The 21,376-nt window shown below is 40.7% G+C and overlaps 1 non-coding gene across 1 annotated transcript; it reads right to left on the bottom strand.

Annotated features, from left to right (window-relative positions):
* Positions 1–1,669: 1,669 nt before the first annotated feature.
* LOC120097274 (U6atac minor spliceosomal RNA) lies at positions 1,670–1,795 on the bottom strand. Its single transcript, XR_015639220.1, has one exon. It is a non-coding gene; the product is annotated as a U6atac minor spliceosomal RNA (small nuclear RNA).
* Between the last annotated feature and the right edge of the window lie 19,581 nt (positions 1,796–21,376).

Below are 21,376 nucleotides of genomic sequence, written 5' to 3'. Positions count from 1 at the left end.
GCTCCTTTGTCAAAAATCAAGTGACCATAGGTGTGTGGGTTCATTTCTGGGTCTTCAATTCTATTCCACTGGTCTATCTGCCTGTCTCTGTACCAATACCATACAGTTTTTATCACTAATGCTCTGTAATACTGCTTGAGTTCAGGGATGGTGATTCCTCCAGAAGTCCTTTTATTGTTGAGGATAGTTTTAGCTATCCGGGGTTTTTTGTTATTCCAGATGAATTTGCAAATTGTTCTGTCTAATTCTCTGAAGAATTGGATTGGAATTTTGATGGGGATTGCATTGAATCTGTAGATCGCTTTTGGTAAAATGGCCATTTTTATTATATTAATCCTGCTAATCCATGAGCATGGGAGATCTTTCCATCTTCTGAGATCTTCTTAAATTTCTTTCTTCAGAGGCTTGAAGTTCTTGTCATACAGATCTTTCATTTGCTTGGTTAAAGTCACACCGAGGTATTTTATATTATTTGGGACTATTATGAAGGGTGTCGTTTCCCTAATTTCTTTCTCAGCTTGTTTCTCTTTTGTGTAGAGGAAGGCTACTGATTTATTTGAGTTAATTTTATACCCAGCCACTTTGCTGAAGTTGTTTATCAGCTTTAGTAGTTCTCTGGTGGAACTTTTGGGATCACTTAAATATACTATCATATCATCAGCAAATAGTGATATTTTGACTTCTTCTTTTCCGATCTGTATCCCCTTGACCTCCTTTTGTTGTCTGATTGCTCTGGCTAGAACTTCAAGAACTATATTGAATAAGTAGGGAGAGAGAGGGCAGCCTTGTCTAGTCCCTGATTTTAGTGGGATTCCTTCAAGTTTCTCTCCATTTAGTTTAATGCTAGCTACTGGTTTGCTGTATATGGCTTTTACTATGTTTAGGTATGGGCCTTGAATTCCTGTTCTTTCCAGGATTTTTATCATGAAGGGGTGTTGAATCTTGACAAATGCTTTCTTAGCATCTAATGAAATGATCATGTGGTTTTTATCTTTCAGTTTGTTTATATAGTGGATTACGTTGATGGTTTTCTGTATATTAAAACCGTCCCTGCATCCCTGGGATGGAGCCTACTTGATCATGATGGATGATTGTTTTGATGTGTTCTTGGATTCGGTTTGCAAGAATTTTGTTGAGTATTTTTGCATCGATATTCATAAGGGAAATTGGTCTGAAGTTCTCTTTCTTTGTTGGGTCTTTGTGTGGTTTAGGTATAAGAGTAATTGTGGCTTCCTAGAAGGAATTCGGTAGCACTCTGTCTGTTTCAATTTTGGGGAATAGTTTAGATTGTATTGATATGAGGTCTTCTATAAAGGTCAGATAGAATTCTGCACTGAACCTATCTGGACCTGGGCTCTTTTTGGATGGGAGACTTTTAATGACTGCTTCTATTTCTTTAGGAGTTTTGGAGTTGTTTAAATGGTTTATCTATTCCTGATTTAACTTCAGTACCTGGTATCTGTCTAGGAAATTGTCCATTTCCTCCAGATTTTCAAGTTTTGTTGAGTATAGGCTTTTGTAGTAGGACCTGATGACTTTTTGAATTTCCTCTGATTCTGTTATGTCTCCCTTTTCATTTCTGACTTTTTTAATTTGGACACACTCTCTGTGTCCTTTGGCTAGTCTGACTAAGGGTTTATCTATCTTGTTGATTTTCTCAAAGGTCCAGCAGAAACAGTGGTTAGATGCCAGGAAGTAGGTGGCAATGCCTTAACCGTATGTGTGCTGTTAGGCCCAGGGGCCTCCTCCATCCTTGTCAAGGGGAGTGCAAACCTTCTCTCCTTTCATACAACACGAATAAAGACCTTTAATAGACGATACACTATCTCTCAGTCATCTTCTTTGGTGGGTTATCCACAATACATTAAAAAACCTTTTATTTAATAAAAGTCTATTAAAAATTTATTAGATTGATTGCCATGTAATTCTTTTCCAAACATATTCTCAACTACAAATAAGTAAGTGTAAGGTTGTTATCAGGGTTGTGATACATATTTAAATGATCGGTGTTTGTTTGCCTAGGATATTGGTGCTGAATTTCTGCTTTATAATGGAAAGCAAAGGAGCCACTTTTCTCACAAGCAGGAGTAGTCAACAGCTGTAAGCTAATGCTATGTCCTTGGGGACTGGTTGCCATACCAAGTTTTGCTGAAAGAGAACTAACACTTTAAACTTCAGGATAAGTTTACAATTGTGACTTTATAAGAATTATTGCCCGGAAACCCTGCCCTCCACAAAGGGAGGAAATAGGTACCAAAATTCTTATCCAATTTAGAAGAAGATAGTGGCAAGAGCCATGTTCTAAAGGCAAGAGCCATTTTGTCCTATTGTTAAAAATAAGTTTCCAGTTATCATAAGTGCTGAGTTTCTGTTTTTAAGTTTATGTTTCCTGGAACCTGACCTGCCCAACACATGACCTTGACTTGATTTCGAGAACACCCTTACCCTCTCTAATCAGTGAATACAGATAACTCTTTTTCCTGACCTCAAGGCAAACTTTCCTGGTCTGTGATCTCTCCACACCTTCTCTCCTCCTCTTCTCTTCTCTTCTCTTCTCTTCTCTTCTCTTCTCTTCTCTTCTCTTCTCTCCTCTTCTCTTCTCCTCTCTCCTCTTCTCTTCTTTCCTCCTCCTCCTCCTCTTACTCCTCCTCCTCTTCTTCTTCTTCCTCTCTCTCTCTCTCTCTCTCTCTCTCTCTCTCTCTCTCTCTCTCCCTCTCTCTCCTTCCATCTGTTACTGGGACCCCCTCACTGAGATCAGAAGGAAGTCCTGCCCTATTCCCTACTAACAAGCTAATTATTTTATCAGTTCTTTATTAACCAATCAGAGATGATGGAAACAATTTTTACATAATATTAAAATGCTTGACTATATCTACATCCAGACTGCAACCAGATGTTTAGACATAAAATCAGCATCTGAATACATAGTACACAAAACAATTCCCCCAACTGTTTCCCCTTCCTCCACTCTCCCAGATTGTGGTGGTTTGAATATGCTTAACGCAGAGAGTGGCACTATTGAGAGTTGTGACCTTGTTGGAAGAAGTGTGTTACTGTTGGAGTGGGCTCTGAGACCTTCATCCTAGCCACATGGGAGACAATCTTCTCCTAGCAGCCTTCAAATGAAAGCTCCTCCTACACCATACCTGCCTGGATACTGCCATTCTCCTGCCTTGATAATAGACTGAACTTCTGAATCTTTAGGTCAGCCCCCATTAAATGTTGTCCTTATAAGAGTTCCCTTGGTCATGGTGTCTGTTTACAACAGTAAAACCCTAAGTAAGACACAGTTTTACTATTCCCAATTTCTATTCTGTCTTCCTCTATCTAGTCATTCTGTTTCTATTCAGATAAGGGCAAGCCTCTTGGAGGCCTTAAAAAGTAAGAGACTGCCCCTGCTACCACTTTTAAGAGTTCCACAGGGAGACTACTAACTACAGAATTGTAACATGTAAGCAGATGATTTAGGTCAGTCCCATGCAGGCTCCCTGGTTGTCAGCCCAATCTCCGTGAGACCCTATGAACTCAACTTAATTGATCCTGTGGGTTTTTGTGAGGTGACCTCGACCCATCTGGCTCCTACAATCCTTCTATGTCTTCTCCATGGGATTCCCCTAGCTCTGCCTTAGCTGTGGGTCTCTTTGTTTTCATCAGTTGCTGCATGAAGACTTTCTGGTGACAGTTGGGTAAGGCACTCATCTATGAGCATTTCAGAATATTATTAGGCTAAACTAAGTTTCTAGGCTATCCAGCTTCTGGACCCTGAACCACCAGACAGTGTCACAATTGAGCTCTATCTCATAGCACAGGTCTCGAACTAGACCAGTCATTGGTTGGCCACTCCCATAATTTCTGTGCCACCTTTAACCCAGCATATCTTATAAAGGCAAATTATAGATCAAAGATTTTGTGTTTGGGCTGCTGTCTCAAGTCACCTACTGGAAGTCTTACCTGGTAACAGGAAATGGCCAGTTCAGGCTCTGCATCCCTCACTGCCAGGAGTCAGTTTCATAGATTCCTGGAAGTTTCCATTTTACTAAATACCTAGCTTATTTCTCAGATGCCCCCAAATTCTAGTTGCCTCTCCTAGTACTCTCTCCCTCCATCTTATCCCACCTGATCCCTCTATTCCTGTCCCCAGCATTCTTCTGCACCCCTGTCTATTCTGTTTCCCCTTCCCAGGGCGATTCATCCGTTTCCCATTGACCCTCCTTTTGATGATGCTTTCCTGGGTCTGTGGACTGTAGTTGCATGGCTATCCGTTACTTTACAGCTGCTGTCCCCTTATAAGTGAGTACACGTCAGTTTGTCTTTCTATATATGGGTTACCTCACTTAGAAAGATTCACACTTCATGTTATGTTTTTAACAGCTGGATAATAGTCCACTGTGACTGCTTATCCATTCTCCAGTTGAGGGTCACCTAGGTTGTTTCCCATCTCTGCATTTTATGAATGAGGCTGCTATGAGTATAGTTGAACAAGTGTCCTTCTGGTATGATGGTACATCCTTTGAGTATATGCCCAGGAGTGGTATAGCTGGGCCTTGAGGTAGATTGATTCCCAATTTTCTGAGAATTGCCATACTGAATTCCAGAGTGGCTACATAAGTTTTCACTTCCACTAGCAATGGAGGCATGTTCCTCTTGCTCCACATCCTCACCACATGAGCAGTCACTTGTGTTTTTGATCTTCGCCATTCGGACAGGTGTAAGATGAGATCTTAGTTATTTTGATTTGCATTTTCCTGATGGATGAGATGTTGAACATTCCTTTAAGTGTTTCTTGGCCAGTTGAGATTCCTCAGTTGAGAGTTCTGTTTATATTTGTACCTCATTTTTTAAAATGTAATTATCTGTTGGGTGTTGTTGTTGTTGTTGTTTGTCTAGTGTTTTGATTTTGTTTCATCTTTTGGAAACTTTCTCGATGTCAGATGTGAAGTTATTAAAGATCCTTGTCTATTCTGCAGGCTGCTATTTTGCCTTATTACCAGTGTTCTTCGTCCATGGGTGTGTGGATTTAGGTCTGAGTCTTCCATTTGATTCCATTGATCCACCTATCTGTATGGTATGCCAATACCATGTGGTTTCAATAACTATAGCTCAGGAGTAGAGCTTGAAGCCTAGTGTGGTAATACTGCCTGGTGTTCTTTTACTGTGCAGGATTGCTTAGTTATCCTGGGTTTATGTTTTTTCATATGAAGTTGAGAATTACTCTTTCAAGGCCTGTAAACAAGTGTGCCCAAATTTAGATTGTGTTGAATTTGTAGATTACTTTTGGTAAGATGGCCATTTTTACTATGTCAATCCTTCCATGAGCATGGGAGATCTTTCTGTCTTCTGATATTCTTACTTTAGCGACAACGTTCTTGTCATACAGGTCTTTCACTTGTTAGAGTTACCCCAAGACATTTTATATTATTTATGACTATAAACAGGAACAGGTACCCCCTACCTCCCTCCCTTCTTCCTCTTGTCTGTAACTAGGCACTTCCCTTGAGGGGAAAATGGATGACGATCTCACACCTCAAACAAACCTAACTGGCCTCCCTATAGGTAGGGTTGCTCTGAGGGTATGCTCAAGAAGGGCCAAGTATAACAGAGTCAACCTCCTAGCCAACTGTCAGAAGAGAACCACTTCTTCCAATCTCTTACATTTTCCATTGGTCCAGTCAAAACATAAGGAGGGGGAATGTCTACCTCATCAGACAGAGCACACTGAACTTAAAGTACTTATGGCTTCTCCAAATGTTCCAACTAAACCAAAGGAGCATTGACTCCCAGAGAAAGAACACAAGTTTTCAACCACAGGGTTGGATTAAGGGAAAGCATCAGCCATTAGGGAACTGATAGAAATAACTAAGAAAGCCTATATAGCATTCTTCCAGACTGCCCTGAAGATTCAAAAATCCCTCACGTGGCCATCCTATCTTACAAGAGAACCACTTACATTTACAAAGGATATGGAGTCTCCCTGGGGAGGAATGAATTTCATAACCCTTCTCATCTCAGAAGCCCTGCTTGAAAGTGTTTTAACAAGCTCTTTAGAGGGATCCAGAGAAGCTCACTTTCCCTCCCATCACAAGGGCAGACAAACAATGCAGACACAGACAATAACAATGACCAGACAATTACAGGTGGCCACCAAGCAATCAATTCATCCAACAAACCAGAGGGCTATGGCGATGTATCACATAGTCCCTGGATATGAGATCTATATTGGCATCCAACCTCCCCTCTTATGACATATTCAAATGGTGCCTCTACAGACTGAATTTCTCTCCAGAGGTGTTTAGACCAGATGACTTTCATTTTATTCTTTTGAGTGGTGGCATTGGCACGCTTCTGGTGTGCTCAAAAGTGATGTGTTAGAGGTGATTTTCTTAGGGCCCTGGAATGTCCAAGGACTTGTGTCCCCTAAATTTCCTCCCTGTCCAGTGCACTCTTCCCCATTCCTGGGGTCCCATAGCTCCTAGTATCTGAATCCAGTCTCTGGGATCTCAATGGGGCCTCCAAAATGTTACAGGATGCTCACCAGAGTGAATAGCCAATTGAAAGTCTTTATTCTAGCTGGCAGAGACCATACCCAAGTGTTTAAGGACCTGTGTTTATTCCCAGGTGTCCAGAACACATGGTTTTTAAAGGAAGAAACCATGCCCTGCCATCTCACTTGGCAACCCAGGAGAGTGGGAAATTTCACAGGAGTAAGCAATTTGGAAAATGTAGTTTTAACTGAAGCTAAAATAAACAGCTGGAGAGGACTCTGCACAGACAGTTTTAACACAGACTAAGTAAGCTAGGATATCCTACCCTTTAGTTCCTAGAATAGAGTTAGGTAGTTTTCTATGGAATTCTCCATCAAAGAGATCAGATTCTAGTTAAAACCAGAATGGCTTCAGCAGGAATACAAAATGGAGGAACCTCTGAACTGTGTTGCCCCATCACAAATCAGCCAGCTTCAGATGTCAGGAGGAAGCTCAAAAAGAGATAATGAGAAACCACATACACTGAGTTAACTTTTAAGTTTGCCTTTTGGTGTTCTTAAAATAGAAATAAAGCAGAAGTAGTCCAAAAGATATCATCATAGACACAAGAACAAGCCTGTTTTATATATAACCTTTCCTGGGACTAATGCATTTCTCAGATGACAATCTATACCTGAAAGAAAACCCAAGCTCAGGGTTGGGGATTTAGCTCAGTGGTAGAGCGCTTGCCTAGCAAGCACAAGGCCCTGGGTTCGGTCCCCAGCTCTGAAAAAAAGAAAGAAAAAAAAAAAGAAAAGAAAACCCAAGCTCAGGAGGATGACTCTAAAGGGGTAGTACTAGGCAGAGGTAAGAAACACCAGGACACTAAAGAAGAGATGCTAAGGATTTAAGAAAGGCCCTGCCACTCTCCCCCTGCCACCACTCCCTCCCACACACACATGACAAAGAAGGAAAACACTGTTAAGAGATGGAGTGCTCTCTGAAGAGATGGGTCTTCAGTTTCAGTGATGGGTAGCTGCTCAATTCGAGTAATTACAGATGGCCATTGGTGCATCTTAGATAATACTTTATGTGATATGTAGCAATGTTAATTTTCCTTCTAATAATGGAGCTTCATTATTTGCCTTAATCAGTAACCCATAACCCCTTATTAAATGAGCATGCATAGATGCACAGTAATGCTCAAAAGCTGAAGGAGATATCGTAAGCCCTCCCCTTGGGGATGGGTATAGATATAGGTATATAGATTAGATATCTAGATATATGGATATATTTCAATAACAAGGTATAACATTTGGAGTACTCAAAAGTTAAGGGGCATTTCTACATCAGGAGTTTCCTTCTCCAGCTTGATTCTGTCAATAATACTGATAGATGAAGCTAAAAGGCAGCCTCTTTTTGCTTTGTACATACTAACAGGAGCTTGATGACAAAACATTACTCATTTCTTTGTCTTTTGGTGTTCAGTGACACTATCTCGGAAGGTCCTACTCCATCTACACATACAGAAACCCTCAAAAATGCATTCCCTAGGATACTCTATGAATCTCCATTGTCTCAAGAGTACTTTGTCTCATGCCTACTAACACACTTAAAAATTCTCTTCAACTCAAGGAAAAAAGATGGCTTTCTAGATACAAATATGAGTCCTGTTTATGAATCCATGGATAGCTGACACCTTACTTTATGTTCTGATTTTGTCATTATTTTTTCTGACCATGTTGGTATCAATGATTACAAGCCCACACCATTTCCCTCTTAGTCTATTGTACCATTGAATTCCTTCTTAAATTTGTTCTTTTGAATTTGCTACATTCTCACAATAACACCACTTGCAGGGCTTAGTCTGGTTTTTGTTGGTTTGTTCATTTGTTTGTTTACATCCAAGGGATTATGGCCTAGAGAGCAAGCTGTACAATAATAGCTCTCCTGGGATTCTCGCAGCTCTCCTGGGATTCTCACAGTCATGGCTTTTTTAACTCCTTCCCTTTCTGAGGCCACTGGTTGGTATAATCACAGTCCTCTATTTTGTACTTTGCATTCTTGTAAAATTTATATCTTCTAGGATATTACAGCTTCAAACAAAATCCCTTCTTGTGGTAGATATGGGATCAAAAGCCTCCTTTTCAAACAATAGGAGAAGAAGAAGAAGAGAGTTTCTTGGTCCCTTTTAGATTGACCTGTGCCCCTCATCACCATGGATGAAGTGATGACAGACTGGTTGCCATCCTCTACCCCTCAGAAAGAAACCAAACCAAATGAACAAAAAGCAAAGTTGGGAGTACAGTGTTCCTTGAGAAGTTGTAGACCAGTACAAGGTGGAGTGTGAAGTCAAAAGAGTAAGTAAAAGGAACCCAGGAGTGGTAGGGGGAGGAGAGAGAGAGACTGAAAACCATCATCAAGGTAAGGTTGGCATGCAGCAGCCCAATGTTAAAGAGAGTTCTATAAGAAGGTCTCAGTCTGCTGACAGTAGAAGTCACTGAGCCTTCCCCCTTGGTTCTGCCTCATCTTGAAAGGATAGTAAACTTAGTAAACTTCTTGCTCCTACTATTTTCTGTGTATCTCCTAACTGATTCCTTTTACTGGGACACAAGAACTCGTAAATCCCTGTTGTGCCATTGAACACAAATATCTGCCATCTGGGCACAAAACACTGCCCTGGGGTAAGAAACTTCAGGTCTGACATAATCGATACCAGCTCTACAAGAGGAAGACTGCAGTAGGCATCTGGCAGTTATGCATGCAAACAAAAGCTAAGCTAACTTAAGCAAAAGCTGAGAGAACTGTTGATGAAATCCTGCTTTCACACATGTGCTTAGAAGCTGGATTTTGCTGGTACGAAGTATTGGTTTTGGGAGTCACATGTGGCACAGAATACAAAAATATCCACTGCTGGCTACTAGTAGGCACAAAAACCTACAGCTTGTCTTTTTAAACAGGTGACCTGAAACGTGCTCAAAGCAACAGTGTGGCATCACTTTATGGGATCAGATTCTGAAAAGTCAGCTGTGTAGGCTGATAGAATAACAAAGGAAAGGTGGGAGAGAACCACCCTCTGCAAGCCTCTGCCTGGAGCTCTGGGTTCCCCAGGGGGTTTGGCTTTCTTTTCCCTTTTACATATGTCATTTGGACAGCCCTCAGGTAAAGCTATTTTTAACTGACATATTTTATGATAGGCTGAGAGCATCATACCTAATACAAAGTACATCTCTGCCAGATAGTGTGATCTCAAAGAATTCTGATACTGCTGTTTTCCACATAGGAAAACACACAGCCCAGGGTTTCTGTAAAGGTTAAAGACATTAAGCTCAGTTGAATTACCGTTACAGAATCAAGCACATCAATCAATTCCCATTAGTCAATCTGTTTTAAGCTTTTCTGTTTTTAATTATGGGGAAACTTTCCCACAGATCCACGATACTTTAGATAAGATTTTAGCATTGGAAAAGAACCAGGGTTCATGAGGATCAAAAATGATTTAAAAAATAGTTGTAGGGACTTGAAAAGTACTTCCTGCAAAGACTTCACCATTCACAATGTAGGCTGGTGTAAAGTCACTATATCTTTAATTTGTCCTTGTTAGGATTTCTGCTGTTGTGAAGGGACAATGTGACCACAGCAAGTTTTATGAAGGAAAATATTTCATTGGGGCCAGCTTACAGTTCAGAAGTTTAGTCCATTACCGTGATGATGGAAGCATAGTGGCATGCATCTACATCTAGTCAGGAAGGCAGACATGCTGGTAGAAAGGAAGCTGAGAATTCAAATCTACACTGGCAAGAGAGAGTCGAGCCTTACCTCCCTTGAGCACCGGAAACCTCAAAGCTCACCCCACTTGACATTCTTCCTCCAACAAGCCACACCTCCTCCAACAAGATCTCCCCTCCTAATAATGCCACTCCCTAGGGGCAGACGAGGGCTATTTTTATTCAAATCACCACAGTGGCCTCTCAGAAAAAAGAGCCTCTAGGAATAAGAATAGAACAAAGGCCTTCTCAGCTCCCTCTTCTCCTGGTCTCTACACCACACAATAGGAGGGCTTCACTCAATGCGGGGTGACTTTTTTTGTTCTTCTAGGAGGTATTATCACTGTATGAAGAACCCAAACTGCTACTGCTATTCATCCAGGCTACAGCTTAATCATGTGACCACTCTTTAAAAGGTCTGAAGTTCCTCAAGAGGTTTTTGTTTTGTTTTTTCTAAACACTAAAAAAGAGTTTGCTTACACACACACACACACACACACACACACACACACACACACACAAAGAAAGAAAGAAAGAAAAGAAAGAAAGAAAGAAAGAAAGAAAGAAAGAAAGAAAGAAAGAAAGAAAGAAAGAGGGAGAGAGAGAAAGGAGAGAAAGAAAGAGAGAGAGAAAGAAAGAAAAGGTTTTCCAAACTTTGGATGCCATCTGATTTGTTGAATGGTGGCCAGGGTCACACATGCTACATTTGAATTCAAATGGTTATCTGGCTTTTTTACCAAATAGAAAGGATCAGAAAAATCTAGATCTGGAAACAGTGACAACCAGAAGACTTGAGAGTCTGTCCAGAATTGACCTTCCCACCAGACCAAGCACTGACTGCATCCTTAACAGGTCTGAATAATTCTTGACAAGGTCTCTGAATTACATGAGAATCACATTACTGTGTCTGCTCTTACAAGGCCATGTGCTACTGGAAACCTGGAGTTTGTCAGGGCAGAGGATTTGTTAGTGTTCACCCAGCCCTCTCTTCAGCTCTACTCTCTACACACAAGTAGGTGAATGGCTTCTGCTCCTTCCCATGACCACTTGGGCTCAAACCTGCCTCTTCAGATGTGCAGTCTTCCCTTTGGTGGTTTAATGTGAAATGTCTCCCACAGGCTTACATGTTTTAACACTTGGCACCAAGCTGATGGTGCTGATTGGGAAGGTTGTGGAACTTTCATGAAGTGGACATTGCTGGTAGAAGTGAGTCACTGGAAGCAAGCCCTGAGGTTTCACAGCTGAACCCCACCTTCTGCCTGTGCTGTCTGCTTCCTTGATGTGGACATAATGTAGCCAGGACTGTACAGTCTTACTGACAAACATTCTTCACCATGACAAATTTTATCCCCTTGAAGTATAAGCTAAAATAACTCTACCTTGCTTAAGTTGCTTCTTGTCCGGTGATAATAGTAGAAACAAAAATAGCATATCTGTATGTGTTGGTATCAGGAATTGCCTTTACCTCCAATAGCGACACCATTTGGTCACTGTTGCCATAGCAATGGCCATACATTCCCAGTAAACCTTTTTTTCTGAATTCGCAACTCCACCTGGGAGTAGCTATGTCATATTCCAAATAAAAGGCAGACAGCTTCTGCCACCCCCCTCTTTCTGTCTCTCTCTCTGTCTCTCTGTCTCTCTATGTCTCTGTCTCTCTTGTCCTCTCTCTTTTCTCTTCTTTCTCTCATCCCTTCCCCTTGTGTTATTCTCCCATTAAATCTCTCCAAGTGGAACGTTGTGTGTGTGTGTGTGTGTGTGTGTGTGTGTGTGTGTGTGTGTGTGTACAGACCCCCATCCCACTCCCTGCCTCCACTTTTGCATTGAAATCCTACCCTCCAGTGTGACATATCAGGTCACAGAGCTCTGTGAGGTGATATGGTCATGAGAGAATTGCCCTCACTGATACGATTTTTGACCACCTACAAGAACCTTCCAAGAGTACCCTGGTTCCTGACACTGTGAAGATAGCTATCTGTGAACAGGAAGCAGTTCCTCAAAGGGCAATGAATCTTCTGTGTCTTGATCTTAAGCTTTCAGCCTGTAGACCTGTGAGAAATAAATTTCAGTTGCTGATAATCCATCAAGTCAATGGTAATCTGTTATGACATGCCAAACAGCCCAGAGTGGGTCTGTTGAAATTGCATCTAGAATTTGTCTTTGCTTTTGATAACAGATCTAAAAATCCATCAACTAATCTGAAATATAAAATTTTATACCCATGTTTTCTTAGTTTCTTTGTAGTTTATTCTTTTCCAGTTTAGGGGATAATCAGTTTTCGGTAACTATTTTCATATGATGTAGGTAAGTATTCAGTATTTCCTTTGATTTGAATTCAGTCGTCACGGCACCATTCATTGAAAAGATGGTTCTAGCTGGAATGGTTAGCCTAGTGCTCAGGAGACTGAGATGGACTACAGTTAAGGCCAGGATAGGATACCATAGGCTACTTTCAAAACTCTGCCTCTCCCACAGAAAGACTATTTTTTTGCCTTCAGAATTCTTTTGACCAATTGTTAAACTCAATTGACCAGGAATATTCTCAAAGAAACTATTCTTATAAGATCTACACAATCGAGACAGCAGTTATTTGCTTTTTGCCATGATATACATGAATATATATTGTTTTACCCCAATACTCTAAAATGATTCGTGTATCATGTTTACCTTTTCTGTTAGTCACCTTTGTAGGGTTTTAAATCATATTAGAGCTTGCCTTAGAGGTGAAAACATATTGTTGCCTACCTACATCTATAAACACAGGGTCTCAGCCACTCTGCCAAACCTCTACACACACTATCTTCCTCATGTCCTATTACAATTAGAAATGTTTGCCTTTCTTTTGTCAAAGTTAGTAATTTTTACATTGTGTTCACATTTCTATATTTGGCAGCATAGGCTATAGAATAAGTCAACTCTAAATGTTAAAAATTAGCATATGTTTCCATCATAATTACTCTACTGTTCATAGCACAGTTAAGTGCTAAATTACTGTAGAAATTTCCTGCCTTGGGGTTGCAGCATAATTGTCTCTGTGCACTTTCAAGGAGCATTCCTAATGATGTCAAATGAGCTTCCTTTCATTGGTCCTCCTTCTTCTGTTCCTGCCAAATATTCCAACTCTGACATAATGTAATTTACTACTTACGTGACCACGTCTTTTTTTTTGTTGTTGTTCTTTTTTTAAAAAGCAATTTTGTCTTTAATTTGGTCATTAAACCAGAGGCTTCATGGTAAGTTCTTAGTAAATATTTATTGAAATTAAATTACTTTAAACTTTCAACCTACCCAGCTAATAAATGAAACATGGACTTTAGTTATTTCCCAATGATTTCACAAATGATCACTTTTTAAAAAAAGAATACAATGCATAAATTGAGGATTTGCAGTACTAAGTTTACTCAACATGTTTAGAAAACTGTCTCATAAAGAGAATCTTCCAGGAAGTCCAGTGACTTAACTATAGTCAGTATTATTTCTTCAAATAAGAAATAAATATTTTTACTTTTCTATGATTCTCTGTCAGCCCGTAAGGAAGAATTTTGTGACTTCAGTTAACAAGTAACCCTCCAATGTGTGTCCCACAGGCTACACTTACAGAAGGGTCAGCGGAAAACCTCTGAGGAGGAGGGCCTGTGCACAGAATACTCACAGGGTTAAAACAAAATACCACAGATGGGCTGGAGGGATGCCTTAGAGAATAAGAGCATGTTCTGCCCTTGTACAAAGCCTGCACTCAGTTCCCAACACACACATCAGTCAGCTGACAGCCACATGTAAATCCAACACTCTTTTCTGACCTCCACAGAAACCTTCACACACACACACACACACACACACACACACACACACACACACACACACACACAAAATTTACTATTAAGAACAAATCTTTAAGAAACACTGCTATTGAGAGTGTAAAAGTCTAAGAATCTTAACTACCAGGAGACCCCCACCCACTCTCCGCCCCAAATGAGACACAAGAATGGAATTTGATGCAAATGCAAGAGGTTTATTTTCTGGTGTGTCAGGGTTGACCCTCAATCAGCCTCTAGTCATGGTGAGTGACTAGAAGGCAACCCCAAATGGCTATAACAAGCAGTTTTTATACTTTTTAGGGGTACAGTTATAGTTTAAACTTATTGTCTAAGCATATTGACCTTTGAATCTATTGGTTAGAAAGCACAGGCAGATTATGACATGCATTCAAACTCTGTGACCAGAGGGTCAGGTGACTATCAGTCAGTATATTCTGTGGTTTTTCAAGAATGTTCCTGCTCCTCCCGAGAACTGTGGGTGGAGAATGGAACCTGGCCTTGACCTGAGACAAGTGGGTGTAAGGCTGGTGAAAGCCCCTAGGGTCCTTCAAGAGAATTATCTGTCACAACCAAAGGTTTTCAGCCTCCTGGGCGCACTTTGCAAAGCCACCCCTAGGTCTTACTCAGATGCATCCCTATTGAGGCCTGTGGAGCTCAAACTCTGAGTAGGGTCTCTGGACACCTATAAACAAACTTTGTCTACTTTGGGAAATCCTTCTCCACTTATCATTAGGATGCTTCTGAGCAGTGGCTTTACTGATACAATTGGCTTTGTGAAGATTCCTAGACCATGAGGTTAAGATCATTATCACAGACTAACAGGCTACTTGTCCGTTGTGTATTGACAAACCGAAGAGCAACCCTAGACTATAGAAGCTAACATATTCTTAAAGGCATTGTCCTTTAGGAAAGGTATGTCTTCCATTTCCTAGAAAGCTGACCATGGAACACCAACTGAACAGGTAAATTTTCTTCAGGATCTCCTGATTGAGTGCTGACTAAGTGTACTATCCTATGCCCAGGCATCTTTGACCCAGCCATAATCAAATGACACATACTGGCATATATCAAGTTAATGGCATTGAAAAGATTCAGCAGATAAAGGAATTTTCAAACAACCTGATAACCTCAGTTTGTTCCCCAAAAAACCAATGTTTATACACATACACACACTGTGGTTCATGATTGCATACATCATATACACATACACATACTCATACACACACATAGACACATATACAATAACAACTAATAATAACGATAATAATAATAAACTCGTAAGAAGCTATCAATGTATGTGTACAGATGTATTAAATTATAGTAGAAAGATGATAGAGCTGAAATGGAAGTCAAAGAACAAATAACTTGTTTAGATAGATAGTGTACACTCATTACCCATAGTGCTCCATGTTCTCCCTCATATCACCAAGAGGTTTCCTCTGACCAGTTTTATATCTGCAGAGGGGAAAATGTCAGTTTGGTGCACAGACAGTTCCAAACAGACTCCTGCTGGAACCAATCAAAAGCAGCTCTGGACAGTTTTATTACTCTGCTCACGGTGGGCTGCCTTAGTCACTGTTCTATTGCTATGAAGTGACTCCATGGCCAAAGCAAGTATCATAAGAGAAAGTATTTAATTGAGGCTTGCTTAAAGTCTCAGAGGGATCATCAATTATCATTGGCAGGAAGCATGACAGCAGGCTAAGCAGGCAATAACTAGGTACTACACTCTAATCTATAGGCAGAGAAAGAGACACTGGGCTTGGCATGGACTTTTGAAACCTCAAAGCCCACCCCCAGTGACACACTTCCTCCAACAAGGCCACACCTCCTAATGTTTTTAATCCTTTTAAGTAGTGACACTTCCCTGTGACTAAGCATTCAAATATATAAACATACAGGGTGCATTCTTATTCAAACGACACAAGGCCATGGAAAATAGAGAAGGTACTATTACCATATAGTAGTATCATATATAGTTGTGCTGATAACTACAGCGAGGAGTTTTACAAGTGTAAACTCTTTGTTCACTGCAGAACTAGCTGGGCACCAGCCAGCTTTGCTCCATGTGTTTTTATTTTTTCAATCTTCTTTCCAAACATAAAGAGCACTCTCTGTACATGGTGTTGCATTTTGTTCCAAGGAAAGAGGCTAAGTCAAAGCTTATCGTGACCATCCTTTTAGTTAGACATGATAGGCTTGTGTCTGGTCCCATTTTATTGGTCAAGATACACTACATGGTTAGGCCTAAACCACTTGTCTCTATGAGTAGGCCATACAACACTCCTTTTCAAAGGAGGGGAACAGTTAGGAGATTTACTACTAACAAGTCGATCATTGGCTAAGTTTGACTAAAGAAAGAGGCTGTTGAACATGTAATTTAAGGCTAGTTTACAGAAGTGGCAGATGGTTTAACTGGACTAAGACAGAGAGGTGATAAAAGAAATTTGAACAAGAACTATATATAGAGATCTCAAAATGATCTGAGTGTGAGGAGAATCATGTCCCATGTGAATCCTCAGAAAAGAACCTCACTGTGGCAGAGACTAATAATCAGAAGAACCAGGGCTATCAGCTTATCCCCAGTCCTTGGGTGTGGCTGGGGTTATAGAATAAGAAATCTGCCTCATGAAAGGTACCATGATTAGAGTGCTTGAACTGAGCCCTGGTCTGTGTAAGGACAAGGCAGCAACAGGCAGCTCTTATGAGGAGCAGATAGCTTTGAGCTCCCTTTATCCTGGTAGAACTGTCACTACTCTAGGTCTCTGGCCTCCAACTGAGTCTGTAGTTCAAAGGTTTGCCCTGAACCTATATGAGCTCAGAGTGGATTGCTGCACTTGAAAGTTAAAGTCAAGGCTTAAAAGTCTTTAAATTCCATGTCACTTTTCTTATGAAATAAGACCCTAAGTTTTCACATTCTCCAGATGTGAAGAAGAAATCTTCCTCTTTCTCAAAATTATGGGCCTGCTATTGATGTCAGATGACTCCAAGAGGAATTTGTCAGAGCTCCTGGGCAAGTTGAGCAACCATCCATCAAGTTTGTTCAGTGCAGACAGCAAACCTCAGCCAGCCACTCTATTCAAAGCTCCTTCTTGAAACATCGGACTCTCATCTTTCCATGTGTTGTTTTTGTTTTGCATAAAGGAAATCAAAGTAGGCAAATCATAATGACTGTCAGTCTCCCAGTGATATCTGGGGCAGGTTCCTCGATCTGTTGTCATAGCCACACACAGTGTCTGGGGACAGGTTGATTGTTGAGTGTTCATGGCTTGTCCAATTATTTGCCCCCTCTTCATACACATATCACAGCTTCAACGAGAAAGAATTAACTGTACTCAGAGCGCTCTCATGGCCCCTGTATGGATCTCCACACTGTTGTTCCCAACATTCCACCCTGGGTCCAACTCCAGTAGTTTCAGTGTAATATCTTCCTTAGGAAAATCAATCTCCGATGCTATAGCAATTCAGCCAGATAAAGAATCAGTTCACCAGTATCTCATGAGTCTGTGTTTTGATGTAAGACAGTTCTTCAGCAGTCACAGACAGGTGAAGGGCACCCCTGTGTGTAATTTCACAGCCTCAACACGTGACTTCCAGAAGCCATTGGCTAAAATGAGTCTCCCACACTGAACTCAACTGTTATGGAGGGTTTGAAATGGAAGTTGGGAATATGGACTGCTTGCAATAAAGCACTAGTATTCAAGAAGTGAATACCAATGTGCTCCTGATACCATGTGTGTTCTAGGGCTTAGAAGAACTAAACTTAGGCCTTTCCTTCCGAGGTTTAGGTTCAGGGAACTGGAGAGGAGACAAAGAAGCAACTACCCAGGCAGTAAGAGGAGCAGTGGTTAGGTACTGCCAATGGGAAGGAGATGAGTGGAGGCATTTGGGTGAGGTGTGTTAGAGTTTTAAATACCTGGTTCACAGTAGACAAATGACAAAAAAATAAATAAATAACAGAACAAACTGGTACAGAGGTCAGAGTGTGATGGCAGTCAGAAGCCTGCAGCTACCTGGTGGTTTCAGGGACCAGCTGGGTCAGAGACTAGAAGTAACAGAAGCCGAGCTGAGAATAGGCTTACCCAGAAGCTAGTCCTCAGAATGCAGAGGACTCAAAATGTCCCATGACAAAAAGATCCAGCTGTTAAATGTGTAATGTATGCAGGAAACATTGCAGAGTAGAGCCACCTCTGGGAACCCAAGGTTTTTCAGAGCCCTGTGACATCTAAGCTAGCTGTGACTTCTAGACTAGCATTTGCCAAACTGCATGAGGGAAGGCCAACATCAGCTCACAGAATTGTGATTCCAGGTATAGAGAAAGTCAAGGCTCACTATGTGAGTGCTGAAGCTAAAGCAGCCTCATCTAACGATTATTCTTATTCTAGTTGTTATGAGGACAGTAAAGAGTTCTAAACATAGGAGATATGAAAGGGCTGCTATGGTAATCGAGAAACTATATGTAAACTGTGATTCAAAGGGGGAAATATACAGGTACATTTTCAGGCAATGTCAAGCAGCTTGACAATTTTTTCTAAATGTTAGATTTTTTTATATTCTTATTTGTAGCTAAAACACTTAACAGGTTACAGGAAAGAAAGGGAGTTCCTGTTAACCATATTCATCCAAGGAATAAAATTTAAAAGACAATTTCTGTCTTCTCTCAGTTGGATATTCTTCTATCATTTTCTGTGGATCTGCTTAGCACTGCCAATAGAGACAAGTTCTGTTTATTCCCTGCTTTCTGTTGTCCCATTGACCTGTTGTCCTAGTTCATAGACAGTATGCTTGTGAGGAAATGGTCAGTTCTTGGGGTCCCAAGTAGTTGGGGGCCTTGGGAAACCATAGTGGCCAATTCTATCAGGGAAACTCTTTTTCAATTAAACTTGTGAATGTGAAAAGGAGAAATGGGCAGCTAAGGGAATCTGGTTCATGGAACATCAAATATATTCTGTGAAAATTCAGTCTTTAGCAGACCAGATTAGACTGGAACTAGACATCTTTTCAGGCATATTGACATCAGAAATAAACTATTATTATTTTATTTTCAGTTTTTTCCATTGCGTGCATTTTGTTTATATATATATATTCACATATATATCAATATAAACATTTAAATATAGTACATAAACTATAAGCCTTTATTGCTTTTATGTTTACTTATTGAGAGTGGGAGGTACGTGCTTCATCATGCATGTAGAAGTCAGATAACTTTTTAAAGAGTCAAGTTTTTCATTTTACTATGTAGGTCCAGGGACTGGATTCAGGCCATCAGACTTCAGACTAGTGTGTTTAGCCACCTCGCCACCTCGCCATCCTATGTGTATTTATTTATTTATTTATTTTATCTGAATTTCTGATAAAGGAACATTTCCTGTTGTTCTGGTCAAGGCAGCTGAATTACTCTAGAACATTGTATACGGTCAACCAGAGCCTTTCTGACTCTTGGTACCTTGGTTTTCAGTAACTTTCCGCTCTGCATATGTGTGTGGTGCTGATAGTCAAGTGTCTTAAAATTCAAAACATTGAGAAGGATGTTTACCACTCAAACTTTGTGGCAGATTAAAGCACTTGCAATGTGGAAATTCTGCTCCCTTGAAATACTAGTCTTGGCTCTAATTGCTATAATTATCCCTCAGTAGGGGACGGGGGTGTATGGAAGTGTAGATTCCCCAGCTGCACCATCTGCAAAGCCTCCTGGATCCAAGAAGAAGGACAAACTGAGGACTCATGGGGTTCCTGGCATAAAGAGAAATTCAACTCCCCAGAAGGAAATCAACCAAAAAATAAATAAAAGTCGAGGTTGAGATAGAGACATTGAAACTTTGTCAGTATCCATAGGAAACTGGAGACATCTAGGACCATAACGTGACGCTAAGGCAAAATAGAGGTCCTGTCTGTGTGGGTGGATAGATTAGGTGTTTTCACATACTTCAATAAACAAGACACGCAAAACATGCATGTGTGCTAAGCTCCAGGTGTGATGGGAAACACAGGACTATAAAGAACCCACTTATATTTCATATTTCAAACTCATATTTCAAACAACCTTGAAAAGGCTCCTTAATGTACCTAAGAATAAGTTTTCCAGTGAGCCAAATAATAATACATTCCATGACTTGCCCTTAAATGCTTAAGAGTCAGAGCAAGTTCAAGCTCAATCCTAATTCCTTAAGTAGGCAATTGGCCAGTCTGGTCCTTATATGCAGCTGTATGAGCTGAGGAAGATAACAAAGAAAAAATAAAGACCACCATCTGCCCATCTTTTTGCCTAGTCCCTACATGGTCCTGGAGTAGAAAGAACAGAGAGGCAAGCCACTCCTCTAGCTGGACTGAGCACCTCCCCTGGCCTATCTGCAAGTAGAAATCCAGCTACCTTATTGGGTCCTATACATACCACAGTGCTATAAGACTAATGCAGCAGGGCATTGTGGGAGTGTCTGTGGAAAGGGCAGTGCCAGGTAGTAACCCTGGTTTTTCTGTGCATTCACACAGAAGAAAAACTGAAATGCCCTTATATACTCCCAGATAGCTAATAAGAACAAGCAAAAATTCCCTATCCTGCTTGGAGAAATAGTAACCTGAAATTAGATTGAGATGCTGGAAGACTTGTGCAACCATGAGGACTTGAAACCACAGACAATTCAACATCTAAGTCCTCTCTACATGATATGCTTTCTCTGAGTGACCACCTTACCAAAAAACGGTAAAGGCTGAGGATTAGACTTCAGAACGGAACAAAAGCATAGTGAAAGCATGAGAGAGATGGGGACCAGACACTGGAACTCTTTCTTCTAATTGTCTTGCCTCAGCTTCTCAAGTGGGGCATTACTGTGCATAGCAGCTGGCTCATGTCATTCATTTTGGTGTTGAATGGTATTCCGTTCTGTAAAGGAGTCATATTCTGTTTATTTATTCACCAGCTACGGTTGCTTAGCATTGGGCTGTAATGAGTAACGCTGTCATGCCTATTTGGGTGCCAGTCTTTGTATGGGCACTCAAGTCTATTTCCTTTAAGTGGGGATAGTACTACAGCAGCTGGGCTTTAGGGGAAATTTGTGATAAATTGATTGATTAACTTGTTTAAAAAAAACTTGTTAAAAAAAAACCCTGACACTTAGTTTCCAAAGCAGTTGTTTAGTCAGTCGCATATTAAGCTTCATGGAGATGCAGGCAGTGTCTGCATCATTAAGGAGTCCATGGGTCAGGGTAATGAATTCGAATGGTCAGAAGCTTTTGAGGGTATACAGTTTTTCTCCTCCATAAAGGATGAAATCTAACAAATGTTGACAGGAAGAGGTGGAGTCCTTCTTTTGATGTCCGGAAATCTAGA

Source organism: Rattus norvegicus, chromosome 15, assembly GCF_021556685.1.
Source record: "Rattus norvegicus strain SHRSP/BbbUtx chromosome 15, alternate assembly SHRSP_T2T, whole genome shotgun sequence".
NCBI classification, from domain to species: domain Eukaryota; kingdom Metazoa; phylum Chordata; class Mammalia; order Rodentia; family Muridae; genus Rattus; species Rattus norvegicus.
This window is presented reverse-complemented; position numbering and strand designations above follow the sequence as displayed.